We start from the raw sequence: 15,791 nt of genomic DNA, 5'->3' as shown, positions 1-15,791 counted from the left end.
TTTTTTTTTTTTTTTAATACACAGTATACACTGCATCACATTCAGCAGTTAACACAAGCTTCTAGAGTATTCTTTCATACAAAGGAACAGATCAAAATGTTACACGTTCAGAAGGGAACCGTGAAATGACTTGGGCCATTTTCACAGAACATCACTGGATAAGTCTTGAACCTGATTTACAGAGATTCCTCTTCCACACAACTATCAAAAGAAGCAAAACATAAGCCTGGTTTGGCCCACACTGCTTATATTAATTTCCAGTTTGCATCACAAAAATAGATGATCTGTAACCATGGCTCGTCATCTTGTTTTAACAAAACAGACTTATTTTAGTTTGTGTATACCTCCACCATCTCTGTATATTGGTTTAATAAAACAGTAGTTAATCTAAATAAGAACGTTAGCCTTCTATCCCAAAATAATACACCCAAGTTTCAGGCACGCTTAATTTTGGAACCTATGCAGATGATGAATGGTACAAATATTTACAAGTTTCAAAATAAATTAAACTGAACAAAATAGTTTGCAACTGAGCTGTTTGATCTTGCCTGCGCAGTCACAGCCTGTTCTGGTAGGCATGCGTATTCTCTCCACGCCGTGCCTCCTTTCTCTTAACACTGTCATGCCTGAACACTTTGAGACAGAAGATGAATGTTTAGGATAGAACATGTCTGTGATGAAGTTCTTAGCATATCCTTCATCTGTAGTGCAGCTGGGGAGCACCTCCATGGCTCCTTTATGGACAAAGTGTCGATTGATGCATTGAGCTTTGCACAAAGGTGTGAGATTAAAAAAAACCAAAAAAGAAACAAAAAATCTCCCTCCAAAACCTCCTGAAATGATCTCGTAAGTGATTCATGTTATGGTTCTGCCCAGTCTCTGGAGTTATATTTTACAAGAAAGAAAAAAACAACCGTACATTAGAAATGGAATTGAGTTCTTATCTGTTTGTTCGGTTTTGATAATGAACACATAAAAATTATAAAATACCTAAACTTCATGGAACAGTAGGATACAGGAAGAGGTGGAGTCCTGCACTGCAGGCACACCCCTCCACGCAGTGCCCAGCAGCAGCAGCAAGGCCGTGTCCCTGGCACTGTATCCCCCAGCACACCTCGAACAGACCAGCTGTCAGGAACTGGCAGCACTCACCACCACATATACCCATCACAACGTGGCAGGAAGGAGTGCCGCAGACAGATTTCAAGTACAGATTTTTGTACTGCTTGACCTATCTTAATTATTTCAAGAAGCACTGCCCCAGTTAAAGGTCTCAGCCAGAAGTAAGCTCTTCCTAACTCCCAGAACTACAGGCCTCTTACATTACAGTTTTCAAAAGCTGTATGTTTTTAAACCTGGGCTGTCCAAAACACACATTCCACAGCCAAGTTATCAACTGTCCAGCCAGCCATCTACACTGATGATAGAGGGTATCCAAAAGCAAAACATCTTCACTGTCTGTGTGCCAAGATAATATTGAAGTTCTTTCTTAAAAATGAGAACCTCCAGATTCCTATCTTTTATTCAATGGTTTCCTGTTGTGCTCATCACATGCTCCCTCTGCTCTTTTCTGCTTAGTATCTGTGCAAATTCACAGGGTGGGTGGCACAGGAAGGCACCTGTCCCTTCCCCTGGCCAAGGGGGTGCCACAGCACACTGCTCAGCACCGCCCCCACTCCTGCTTCGAACACCCCCAAGGTGATCTCTGACACCTCTCTCCACCATCTGTTCCAGTGCTCTGTCACCCTCATAGGTGGGAATGTTCTTTATGTTCAGATGGATCTTCATGTGATTCAATGTGAGCCCACTTGTCCAGCAACCGGAAGCCACTGCAGCCTGGTTCCATCTGCTTCACCCCAACTCACCACATACTTATACACAATGAGAAGATCCCCAGGAGCTTTGAGGCAAGATTAAAAGCACAGACAAGAAGGACGTGCTGTTAAAGAAGAGTATATCTGTACTCTGTGGCTCAACGTGCTTCCCTTCCACATCACTAGAGAGTCCTTTACAGAAATGGAAGATTTCCTTGAGCTCACATAACCACTTGACTTTAGCATAATCACCAGAATAAGCTGATGCTGAGACTCCTCACTTCAGGCCTAGCTTCCAGCTGGGATTTTTGTTTTATATTTTCTGGTTGCCTAAGAAGCAGACTGCCTCAGACCCAGAAGAGCTACATCTAGAAACAGGCAGTTATTCAACTTACAGACCTCTGCTTTGCACAGGAAAACAGTGGTGGTAATCTAGCTAACAATTCTTACCATAATTTATTCTTTGCAGTACACAAAGACAGTTAGACATTTGCATTCACCAATTAAGCTCTACAAACTACTTAATTGCTTAAAAATAAATAAATAAAAGGGAACTTAAAATTCTATCCGTCCTCTCCTGATTTTCTCTCGCCCTCAACTCTATCTCTGGCATCTGCTAAAGCTGTCAAATACTCACTTTCCTGATGTTTCCTAGCTTCGCAAAATCTTACCCTCTCTTATTTCCAACCCTTCCATTTGCAGCTATACATTGCTATACATATATAGATCTTTATAGAAAGTTCAAAGCAATTTTTTTTCCCTGTTTGCACCTGTCTGCTAATGTGCCTACACTTCACAAGTTGGAAGGTTTCCTCCTTAAACAAGCACATGTCCAAAGCTGCAGCGCAGCAATACTGCAGCCCCACCTCAGCTCAGCAATGGAGATTGGCACAGCCCGAATTCCACCGTGCAGCACGGAATGGCCCTAGTTAACAAGCCACAGAAAAGTTGTTTATTTTAGGCAATCCTTAACAGAGACAGCAAGATCACTGAAATCACAAGTGCCTCCAGCAGTTCTCTATAATATGCAGCAGGAATACACTACTGTGCTAGAATGCAGTCAACTTTTCAAAATGTTACTGCCTGCAAAGTTTGTTCTGCTTTTCTCACACTGTCTTTTGTGGTTGCATAAAATCCTTCTGTGAAATGGAATCTAACACCCTTCCATCCACCCCTTAATTAGGGAAAAACAGAAAATGTGGAGCGATTGCATTATGTTAAAGCAGAATGTACCAGTGGTATAAGAGTCTTTGGAGATTTTCCAACCCTATTGAAACTTCCCACTTCAGAGGAAGAGGGGAGAAGAGGGTCAGAAAAGGCCCAAATTACCTTTCTGATTATGGAAAGACTTTACACAATTCTCCCCACACAGAAAAAAAAAATCTCAGAAGCAAAGGGAGGTTTCACAGGAGCCTTAGGCACTGTGAATTCATGAAAAATGAATTTAATCATCAAAGCTGAGATCAGGAAGAACTGTTCTACATAACAAAAAAAAAGTTCTCATTTGCATTATTAAAATCATTGCTTGAAAGATCAATTTATTTCACAGGGTTGACTCTTTCCATTAGAAGTTATCAAAGGCAAATGAACTAAAAGGAGTCCTATTACACACAGTGCCCATCTGCTATAATTGCAGCTGTTGTAATGCTTACAATCATTTTAAACCTTATTTTTATCCAAATACAGACATAAGATAGCTGCAGAAAGCTTAATAACATTAATAAACAATTTGCCAAAGTGTAACAATGTTCCTACTTCTTTAAATTTTACATAGAAACCATTACATTCCATTCAGACCCCATTCCAATCCAATAGCCTGAAACACACCAAATAAACTTTACACTCCCAACAGATGTAATCAAAACACACTTTTCTGTGGTTTCAGATCAGTTCCAGAAGACCAGTACTGAGCACAAAGCTAAGTCTGAAAGTAGAAAGTCACCTCCCCCCATCACCAACAATTTCTCCTTCCACTCTGCATGATGCTCATGTATGAACAAGGACTGTGGAACCCTTAAGCCCCTTCTCAGAAAGCAGAGAACCAAAGAGGATGTAAGAGCCTTGAGTCTCAGTACCATACATCTTTGCACTCCTGCTTATCATCTGATAATAAGGGAAATTTAAAAAAATAAGTCACACTTAAACTATTATACTCAAACAGAGGAAGAAATAAAGGAACCACAAGAAGAAAGAATAGCATTTGATTATTTTTTTCCTAATTAGATTGCAATAAGTTTATCTTAGACTGCTGGCCTGTGGATTGGGCTTTGTAAGACCATACAGCCTCCAGTATGTACCACAGTTCCTGACTCCTCTTTGAAACAACACTGAGTTGACTTAAGTCTCTCCTCAGTTTTCTCTTTTTTGATCCTGTAGCTATAGGCATATGAGAACAGATCGCTCAGCTCCTGTAATATCCCACCTTTTGTATTTGCTTCCACATAAAAGCCATAATTCTGAAAGCCATTCTAAAGTATTCTGATATAAAGCTTTAGTGTGAGGCTTTGGGCCTATAAATAACACAAGTCACAACCCTCGCTATTTTGCTAACTGCACTATTGCTTCCAGTAACTATGGGAAACCAGATGAAATCAGAAGCCATTCATCAAAAAATAGAAAATACTCCTTCTGTAAGTTAGATAGCACAAGCACAGTCTCTTTAAGTCGGTATCCAATGCCACTGTGACAGTGTTATGTCATCTTTGATAGGCTTTGATAACAAGGCAAATATGAGTAGAAAAAAGAGCTGCACGAAACAATGACAATAACAAGAAAGGTTTCTTTATCCTTCTAGTTAGGAAGCACTGAAATCTCTGAAACAGAACAGCAGTTCTTCATTGTGAAAATTCTTGTTATATATGCTGTATAGCAGGGAGTAACGATGACGCTGAAGGTTCCAATGCAACGTGTTTGTACCAAGCAACAACTACCATTAAAACAGAGCAGGCATGTACTCAGCATGGCAGCTCGTCTGACAAATTTATGCTTGCTAATCTGGAGATGTGTGCACAAATCTCTTATTTTAGTAATTCAATTTCCTAATAATTCACAACAAAAGGAACGTTAGGAATGCAACAAAGTTTTCATAAAATACAGTCTTAATTTAAACATAGGCCTTAAATAAGCATGCAAAGATAAAGGGAGAAGTAAAAAGTGTGTTTATATTTATCATCTACTCACTTAGAGATAAATTTTCTCCTAAGTTTATACGAACCAAGAGTACAAACTCCTAACTTTTCTAGGCTCTACATTCTGATTCTCTGGTAGCTACTCGCAGAAGTGAAGATCTCAAAGAGAGGCTACTTTTATTTTAACATCTGTTATGGAAAATTTGGTAGTCACAGTAGTTACAGGCATGCACCAAAATTTACAAGGATATGAAAAGTTAAAGGCTTACTCCCCATCTTCAGTTTGTTGCTACTGTGGAATACACTGCACAGTATGAATACACAGAGTTTAACATTCAGGATTAAGAAAGCCTTTTATATCCCAATGCCATATGTAATTCATAAATGCTGAGGCAACCACCATTAATGTTGAGGCAAAATTTTGATTTCAAGACAAATTCCTCATTCCATTGAATTTCATTTCACAACTGGAAATAATTTAAAATTTATGTGAGACTCCACTTAAGCAGAGTAAAAAGGACTGGATGATACTTGCACAATACTTCACAATACCCAGTTTGGTCAAGAAGAAAAACAATCCCAAGTAAAACTACTATTCTTGTTGGTGCTGTGGATGTCATGGTGCGATGGAAAGACAAAACCATAGCAGGCAAACTAAAACGTGGCAAACTAAAACATAAAATCACAGTGATGGTAACCTCCTGAGTTTGTTTCTCTACACAGTGCTGCTCAACTCAAGATTTATGAAAGTGAACAAGTAAGGTAAAGGAAGGCCACACAAAAATAGCATTTTCACTGACCCACACCAGCGACCATCACTCCTACATGAGGACACTAGAATTACACAGTTAGAAAAACAGTGCAGACACTAGTTTATACAAAGAGCTTCACTTTGTGAGCAGTTAACCAGGAAACTATGAAACCCCAGCAATTTTATCCTCCAGAGAGGAGCAGCAACCTTACCTGGGGGCTCAGCGGTGTTTTCTCTTTATTTGCTGCTTGTCACAACTGCAAACTTTCAGTACAGAACTGGACAAGTCATGGTAATTTAGTATGAGATAAAGATCTATAATGCCAGATGGTAGTTCACATCTTAACAGCTACAAATTGATGAAGTGGCATGGGAAATCAAGATAGTTATCAATTTGTTATTGCTACTCCAGTTCCTCCTCTATTTCTACCTTAACTAAGTTGACATTTTAGACATCCTGGCCCATGACTGCTAATTTTCATAGCTAAAGATAGGGCCAAACATAGTGATCTAAGGGCAGCTGATTTTTCAGCTAAGCCAAACATGTGTTGACATGTAACTGCTACCAGCAGGAACTGGTCTGTACTCAGTAGGATATTCACTCACTTCAATTACAGCCACCAACTACAGATTATATTTATACACGCTTTGTCCATCAAAACTAAGAAGTTAGGAAAGTCTCCACTTTTGAAACATTTACATTTCTACTACCCCAAAAATAATTACCTATGAAACTTATCCAAGCCACAAATACAAAAATGAATAGCACAACAAACACCAAAACCTCCTGTTGTTTCATTCCGGGTATGTCTTAGTTGAAATACATATTTGATTAAATTTGACCAAACCTGATGACCTTTTCCAGCAATCAATAATCAAGGCAGAAGGAAATGGTGGTTTGCTTGACCTTTCAAAAGTGCATCACCTCACTTGGCCAGGGCAGCTTTTAAAAAGCAATTTTTGTTTCCAGGCATCAGGCTTAGACTTGCTGTGCAGACTGGACCTGTCTGTGCAGTATCTGCTTTAGTCTCTTTAAATGCTCAGCTGAGCAGGACAAGCTTGGAGGAGGAAATGAATTCACAACAGGGGCTCCTCCAGTTGATTAACTTCACCCCCAGCCATAGATGTCAGTCACGTTAATTGGAATCAATACACAGCAGTTAAGGGGGCACAGGAATAATCAGGCAGGGCAAGGCGACAGGCCCATCAGTTCTTAAAATAAGCTATCTCTTAACAACTTACAGTGGCATGTGACAAACCTTCCCTGCAAAGGAATGCCAAGCATCTCTAAAATTCCAATTTAACACTCAAATAAAGATAATTTGGCAACACTTAGCTTCCAATCTAGCAATAAAGAAAACAGTCATTACAAATTAAATCAATGTTAAACTGATCAAAGTAATAAAATGAGAAATTAGGCTCCCAGAATAGTTTATAGTAAATCCTTGATCCAATTTTTACACAGAATGAAAAGAAAAGGTTAGGTCTGAAATCCTTGCCAGAGATAATTTTAATTCTGCCCAGCTGCAATTTTATTGTACACCTAAGGCTGAAATTCATTGCAGTTTCAAAAGAGGTAATATGCCTCAAGATGAAAAAGGAATGAAATCCCAAAGATTTTCTACTTTTTAAATGATGAATCACTCGGGACACCCATTAGAACAGTCATGTCTGGAGCATCCCTTCCTCCTGCACCTATAGCACAGCAGCACGGCCTCTGCCTCAGATCTCATGACCCAGCACACTATCCTGGATTTGGAAGGTCAAGATTAACAGTGTCCTGGAACACTGTGCTGAAACAACACACATTCAGGTGTTAAACTGAATACAGAAATGCCTCCAGGGTGGATCTCACAAAAATATCCAGCAGAAAAATACAGTTCTACCCATAGTACTATTACCTTCTTCTTGGCTCATACCAGCACACAGTTACACCAGATGTAAATCCATTTTGCATAACCTTATACATGACATTGAGAAATCTGTTTCAATACAACAGTAAGACAAATAATGCACCTACAAGAAGAGGCATCTTAGTTTCTTTAATAATACCAAATACCAATGAATTTGAGTTATAAAAGACCTTTTTTTTATTCATCTTTTAAACCCAATACAATACAAAAGGGAGCAAATTAACCTTTGGCCAAAGGCTTTTGTCTCTTCCCTCCACTCCTTTAGGGAGTGAAATGAATGCCAGATGTTTTATTGCAACATCTTCATAGTCCAAGCTACAACAAATAACTCTAAGACAGCACCAGATTTTTCTTTATTTTTCTAAGGGGGTCAAATCAGATTTAACAGATTAATATAAAGCCTGTAGACATCTACAAGCCATCATCCTTCCCATTAAACTTAACCTAACCAATTAAATGCACAGATTCAAATCACTGTTTTTTTCCACCTCAGATCTTTGTGATAGTCAGTTAAGCCCTTCAAGGTGGGAGGCTTTCTGTTAACCTCTTTAGTCAAAGAACATGTAACAAAAGGGAAGGAAATAAAGACATTCTGTTCACTATTGTCAATATGAACTGGTCATCCACTCTGCAAACAAACATCTCTTACAGAGCCCAAAGTTATTAAAAGAGCTCTTAGCTGGAGGAAAAGCAATGTTTCCCTCCTCAAAACTACAGCTCTGCTTTCTGAGCGTTGGCCACCTGGACAGTGCTAACGTCTGAAGCCCATCAAGGAGCAGTCAGGTCAGTGCTGTTAATTGCCTGACGGCGTTGCTGCAGCCAACAGTTGCCCACTCAGATATCAAGATTGATGATGATGGTCAGTGCCAATGCAGAAAACGGGGCTTTTTCCAGCTATCAGACTCAAAGCCATGTGCACACTGCAATGAAGCTTTAATACTAATACCTAAGAAAGATCAGTGATATAAATCTGCACTTTGAGAACTTGGTCTAAAAGCATGATTTCCCATTGCACTGGGGTTATGTATCAATTGGAATGCTTTCTGTTTCTCTATGGCTATGTATTAGAATAGCTGCCTCAGCAGAGAAGACCAGTGTACTAAATTGACATTTTGAGCAAATATCAGCCCATCTAGGGTTCTTGAAGCTTTTCTTAGGAAATCGCCTCTTACTACTCCATGCAAAATTCTTAAAATGGCTTATTTTCAGAAACAACATGAACCTGAAGTTCAGCAGGTCCTGAAAGTCTGCAGAACATATTAGAAGTTGCACTACATCTTCCTTAGGAGGGATACCCACTCCCAAATTGCAAGGCCACTGGCCTGATGTAAAATTTCTGAGTGCACTGGTCAGAACAATCCACTACACGACCTAGTGACAGTCTATACCTCTCTCGACTATCCGTTTCTTTGTATATAAAATATCAGAATTACCACACCCATATTAATACTTAAAAAGTTTATGATCTTCAAAAGAAATGTTGTACTTGACACATCTCTTTAAAAAAAAAGAAGTCTGTCTACACAACAGTAATATCTGAATATAAACCAGACATTACAGCATTATATTTCATTGGAAATCTAGCTTAATTTTTGTTCACATTCCCACATCAACTATTTCATCAACACACAGAATCATCTTTTGCCAAGAGAAGACTCAGATGTCAAACCAAGAGACTTGCCTATACAGGAGACATAATAGCACCGACCGTGCGAGGTATGTAATAACACCGAATAGATTTCATCACCTCACTACTGTCTTAAACTTCCAGCAAACGAAGCAGAGCTGGACACTTCTCAAGACTCTTGTTAAGCATTGGCATAACTAGTATGATTTCTTGGCTGATATTCGTGCACACTGGTAATGCTGACTGATGCTTGCTTACTTCCAAAGAACAATCACTGCAAGCTCAAACCATGCCACTTTGAGAAAGTTCACACTGTCTGTATGATTCCAGGGAAATCTTCAAATTCAAGCTGTATGTTAACAAAAAAAAGTATATGAAAAATATTTTTTTCAATAATTCTACATTAGCAGTTCCAAACAATATAAGCTTAACTAGAAATAGAGGAGAGATCAAGGAGGTAGAGAGGCAGCACAGAATTACAGATGGGTTGAAAGTCACACACAGTGAATTTATTAGCTTTATAAATAAGAATTAAAGATGGCTTTTGAAGCAGTGATCTCCTACAACAAAGCAAGACTAAGGGAGTGTTCTGTCATTTTTCTCTTGATCGTTTATTAAAAGTATGTGTGCATTAAATAAAAATAAATAAAAAAGAAGCATAACATTCGAATGTTGTGAACACAGCCTACTTTTTGTGTTATTTTCATACTCTCATACATTACAGTAGGTTTTATTTTTCTAAAAGAGATACTTGAACTTAATGCATGTAAATCAACTTATAAAAGCCATTGTTCCACTGTTACAAATGGTTTCAATCAAAACTCACACCTTAACAGCCTACACATTTTTGTATTAGCTGTATCATAACATGTTAGATATAAAACTTGGAACTATTCCTGTAGTTGGTTTCCATTAACTGGAAAGGATTAATACAAAGTGTTTTATTATTACAGCAAGTGAAAGTATGAATGTTTTATGGATAATGAAGACAAGCTAGTTCCAACAAAGTACAGTTTAACTATAACTGAATACCTCTTGGCATAGTGCTGCAGCTGCCTAGGTCAGCATTATGAGGCATGACCACCTGAAGAGATGTGAAGAGACTTATGGGGTAAGTACCACGGCTCCTTCAGACTGGAAGAGTGAGAATTAGGTGCCATTACTGCCTGCAAATGTTTAAATTACCTTGGGAACTGTTAAATGCCTTTAATTGATGGATGAAGCCTGTTTCTCCCAAGGCAACGGGGATTTGTATCTGTAGCCTATAATTGCATTGGTGTTTCATTCTGGAGGAACTGAGCTGTTATTGACAGAAGAAATTGCACAAGAGTAGTTAACAGAGAAATGCCTGCTTTCAAGAAAAAGGTTGAAAAACACCCAATTAGATGATCCATGTTTCTTATTATGTGAATACACACAGCATGAGCAATCACTAATGTAAAGTAAGTTAAACAGTTGAAAACTGGCAAAATTATTTAAGTCATTTCATGCAAGAAAAATGGCTGTAAAGAAGAACATGGGCAGAATATCCTCACCAGAGTATAAATGAATGAGGTATTTCCCAGAATGTCAGAAGGAGGGCTGGTCCTAGCACCATGTGAGCAAAATCCCTGACACAACTTAGCCAGCACACTGCTGCTAAATTCTCCTGCCAGGTCTATTTTTCAAGGGCTCCATCTAAAAGATGACTGCTATGAATTGAAGTTCTGCAGCTTGAAAAATCACCCACTACCACTTTAATGAACAGGATGAACCTGGGATCAAAGGCTAAAGCCAAAAGGTGCAGTAACCTTCTCACTGAAGCTACTGGTGTGAGGGCATATGCAAGAACTCCGGATTTGTTTCCTAAATTGTTTCCTTGATACACAAAACATGTTTTTATGGAATACATATGGTAATCCATACTTCATTGGAGTCTCTAAATACCATCTTAATAAAAGCAATACAACAAAGCAAAAACATGATTTTTGTAGTTCCTCTGAAACATATGAGAAAGCAGCTCAAAAACAGTTGCTAACTACAGGATTACCTGTGATTCAAGTGTATACAGCTTACATTCTTACAGATTACTGTGTGTCAACATTATAAAGATCACATGCCCTAAATTACGTCTCTTAAAAATTCTTTTAATCTCAGCATTAATACGTCAGCTACGCATTTCAGAAACATGTAAAGTAAATCAATCCACAGTAAAACAGTGCCAGGATTTCAGGGCTTGTCGGTTGCCTTTTTACTTAATCCCATTCTTACTTCTTGTTTTGGGATAAAGTTTCTCTCAAGAATTTCTGCCTTGTCTCATATTAACTGAAACTCAGGAGAAAGAACAGTCAAGGACACACCAGGCTCAGCCATGCCATACCACACCAGTATCAGTCTTCTAAAATCCTCATCTCTGCTGATGAGATCACAGTTTTACGCAAAGACAACTGCCAGAGACAGCAGCTTAGAAAAACGTGCACAGCAGTATCCTCAGCTGGGCAGGGAATGTGAGCATGAGAGAAAACACGTTCTTCAGGGAAGGATAAGATATCTCTGACAGTGAAGTTAAACTCACTTCTCAGGCAGAGAGCCCAGCAGGAAGATGTGATGAGCAACAGCAACATTCCATCTCAAAAGCTAACTGGGACTGCACGGAGAGCTGGCAGGAGGAAGGCAGAAAGCAATGAACCAGCAGCTCACACCTATCTTAGTAAAAAAATGCGCAAACGCAACACATCGGCGGTGAGTGCGGCAATCCTAAACTTACTGAGCAGTTCTTGTAAAGAACAGGAAAGTGAAGAAAACCTGCTCGCATGCTGACATCCATGATCGGTGGGTCACTTCCCCACAGCCACCCTCACCCACCACCAAGTGCCTTCCTTCGGCCACAGGCCCTGCAGAGCTGTGCCAGCCTGAGGCTTTCCTGCAGGCAGAGGGATGGCTGGGGAGCAGAACGCCTGGAACGAGAGGAACAAGCAACTGCTGGAAACAGATTGGAGAACCGTCAGGAAAGAAGAATCGTGCTCATTTGGCAAATCCAAATTCTACATGCTTTTGGTCTGACAAATCCTAGCCTAGACGCTGTTTTTTCTCCTGTGGATTAGTAAATCAGACAAATGTTTACCCTACGCACAATGAGATCTAGTTTTGTTATCTCTAAATATTCCCCGAGTCCAGTCAGCCTGAAATAAAATACATACAGGACACATTCCTTTTATGTGCATGTTTTCTCTGTGAAAGATGGACTGATGGCAAAAGCTGAAATCTAGAGCATCCTGGGACTACTCCTGAAAAATGTTTAACTCCAATACCAGGATTAGGATCCCTCAGAGCCATGATGTGAATGCTGTGTGGAAAGAATCTGCTTGCCCCAAACCACAATAATGGCACTTTGTACTTAGAGAGAGAAAAATGACACTCTCAGCTTACTGATGCACTCATTAGCCAGCCAGAGCCAGAAGCCTTCTCCTTAGCTATATGCAAAGGCCTGAAAGAAGGTTATAAAAAGAAAGTTTTCACAGTGTGCTTAAATAATCACAGAATTCTTCTGTGCACACCTTGTTATTTTATTAGCTATGGCTCAACCACAACATTAACTATTCATGTCTCTACCTGGTTATTCATGGCAACACGCAACTAATTATTTACTCATTGCCTACTTTCATTTTTGAGTCAGCTTCTGCCAATTTAATAACCAGTTAAAAAGCAAGATGCAGCAGGCTGAGCTGCCACCAAACAGTTACTGACACCACTCTCAAACCACAGCATGGGAATACATAGAAACTAAGAGAAGATGCCAGTTTATGGCTCTCAATGTATAGAAATTAATATGAAAAATGTTTAAAAAATCATAGAGAAAATATATCCTTCCCACAAAAGCAGCAAATTTGGACCTGCTAAATAGATATAATGCTCAACTCTCCATTCACAGAAGTCCCAAGAAGCTAAACCTTTGAAAGAGTGGCACCCGCTGTGCGTTTGGGTATGCATCGCAAATGGAATTAAACCACAGTTGTATTCAAGAGACTATGACAAAGAATCTTGTTAACCCCAGTGCTTTGAAGCTTTAAATAACTTTTAGATCAAACAAATATTCTGAATCAGTTCAGGGTTGTTTGTATTCATTTTAATCAGCCTACAATTCAATTTTATTCCGGTACTTTATTTATTTCCTGTTTTGTAAAGTTAAAACTAGTTACTTATAGAATATACCTACTTAAGGGTAAGAAGCATTTCATTTTGGGAAGATAATCAGCATTAACTGCAGAAATCACGAGCCAATCCCAGTGGGCAGGACTCAGCCTTAGCATGACTTGGAATAGACCTAGAATAGCTTTCTTGTTCCTAAAAACGCTCTCCAGGACTGCAGCGTGAGGGGAGATTTCCTCCCATTTAAGTACTGATGATTCTGGGAGAACTGCTACTTCTGACACCCAGCCCTGCTGCATGCTGCTTTGGAGTCTTCATTTTGCACTAAATTCCACTTATAGCCAAACTGGATACAGATGGCATGCAAGAAGCAGTGAGAGTATGGCATCGAAAGCTTTCTGAGTGATGTCTTGCACTGTAAATCTGCATCCCTGTCAGTGTTCAAACCTGTGAAATGCAGAGGGAATTTAAATAATGATTCAGTTATGGGAGCAGGTGGTTGTTCAACTTGCTGAATGTTCATCCTGCTGTTAACAGCTTACACATTTATACTACAGTGCATGAAACAGTAAAACATTAGAAAGAATATAAGGTGTTAACAACCACCACAAAATATTTCTGTAAGGATACGTTTCCTCCATTTCCCATCAACATAAATTCTGACAACAAAACCAATATTAAACCATGCATTCATCTACAGCATCTGCTTTTAATTTGAACATTAATAGAAAGCTAAATTTATTAATTTTTTTCTCATTAGTGATTGAATCAATATTTCTACCTCATTTTTAGTGTCAATTCATTAGTTTCCTGAAGCTGATCAAGTTCATTCAGCTATTCCCAAAAGAGCCCAATTTCTGTCTAAACAAACATGATGAGCACTCTGCTCTGCAGAGGCTTCACTGTATATCTGCATCTCCTGAAGGGGAACCACCTCCCAGTAAACAGCAGAGCCCCAGCTCCCATCTATCAGGCTGAACTGAACCTGGTACACAAGTACTCCCCATACTGCTGGGAAATGTACACCCAAGTAACTGAAGACCGTTAATTGGGAAAAATTGTGACGGTAATGCAGCAGTTCATATTCTGTCACCTGAAATATTTTTCCTACCTCTTGCTAAAATATACTCTCTATTTGATATCCAAGTTTTCCACTGTTGTGAAGATTTTGCAAAGCAGTCGATAAACTTGGAAGCTTCTCAGGTAACACATCCCCATCTCCAGCGACTTTCAAGGCGAGACTGGATCAAGCCCTGGGCAACCTGACTGAGCTGTGCTGCCCTGGTCCATCACACAGGAGTTGGACTGGGTGGCTTCTGAAAGTCCCTTCCAACTCTAAGCATTCTATGATTGCATGATCAAAACATACGCGTTCACACTTAGTGACAGTGTAACTGAAAGGTTGTTGCTAAGGCATTTTTCATCCAGATCTGAAATTGCCAAAATCATAATGAGCAGCAGAGGAAAAAAAAAATTCAAAAACTAAATTGCCAGTAGCATTCCTCATCAGCACTCATCTGTTATAGCCAAGCAATAACACAGACATACTGCAGTCAAAAGCTTTTGAGCAGCAGCCTTGCAGTCAGGGGCAAAGAGTGCTGGGCTGGCTGATAGATTTCACTGACGAAGGAGATTCCTAGGCTATTCCCAAATTCCTCTACAGTCCTGTGAGTTAGGAAAGAAGCTGAAATACAAATCCGTGATGATAGGAGAGACCGAGCACCTCATCCCTTCGGTGCAGTTAGATATACTGTCCTTTCTCCCCTGACAGCAATTGTACCCCCAAAGCAAAAAGGATCCTGTGAGTTTGTTCAAGCCCCAGTTGTCAGCTGGTATTCCGGGGAAGCACAGCAGGGAAGATGTGAAGTAGTCCTGTTTGTGCCTGGCCTGGCATGGGAAGCAAATGATGATGTTTGTGATTGTGGTGGCTGTATTTATGGGGAAAGACCAAACCAAACCAAACCTTTCTTACTGTATCAGAAGAACAAGAGCTACTGCTGGCAAGCACTTCTCTTTTTATTTTCCTCTCAAGGTTTACTACCAGCAAACTTCCAGCAAAAGCAATAGTGTATGTACTGCGTAGCTTTGGGGAATGTGCAGATGGTATGGAGAATTATACTGTGCTCAATCATTCTTGGGCAAATCTGAGCTCCAAAAAAACCCAAAGGCAATTTGTCACCCAGGATTTCATACTTCGTATCTCTCCAGTTTGTGCATTTTGTGTCTGTTTTTTTTTTTTTAATGTATTTCATATGCATTTAAATAAAAATTAAACTAACTGAATTATATTCAATTATTCAGTAGTTAAGCAAGCACTGTCTGTAAACCATGAGCAATACTCTTCAGTAACTTCAAAACCCTGGCAATGTATATGAGGCAGTTTACACAAACAAAAGCTTCTGTAGCTGCACAAAGGGAACGACACAGCTG

General features: G+C 39.5%; 1 protein-coding gene across 1 annotated transcript in view; it reads right to left on the bottom strand.

Annotated features, from left to right (window-relative positions):
* SLIT3 (slit guidance ligand 3) overlaps positions 1 to 15,791 on the bottom strand; it is a 464,100-nt gene that overhangs the window by 327,163 nt on the left and 121,146 nt on the right. The gene's annotated exons all lie outside the window — the stretch shown is intronic.

This window comes from Cyrtonyx montezumae, unplaced genomic scaffold, assembly GCF_038088225.1.
Source record: "Cyrtonyx montezumae isolate F1298 unplaced genomic scaffold, pur_monq_1.0 scaffold_18, whole genome shotgun sequence".
Taxonomy (NCBI): Eukaryota; Metazoa; Chordata; class Aves; order Galliformes; family Odontophoridae; genus Cyrtonyx; species Cyrtonyx montezumae.
The sequence above is the reverse complement of the archived record's forward strand: the minus strand, read 5'-3'. Positions and strand labels throughout refer to the sequence as shown.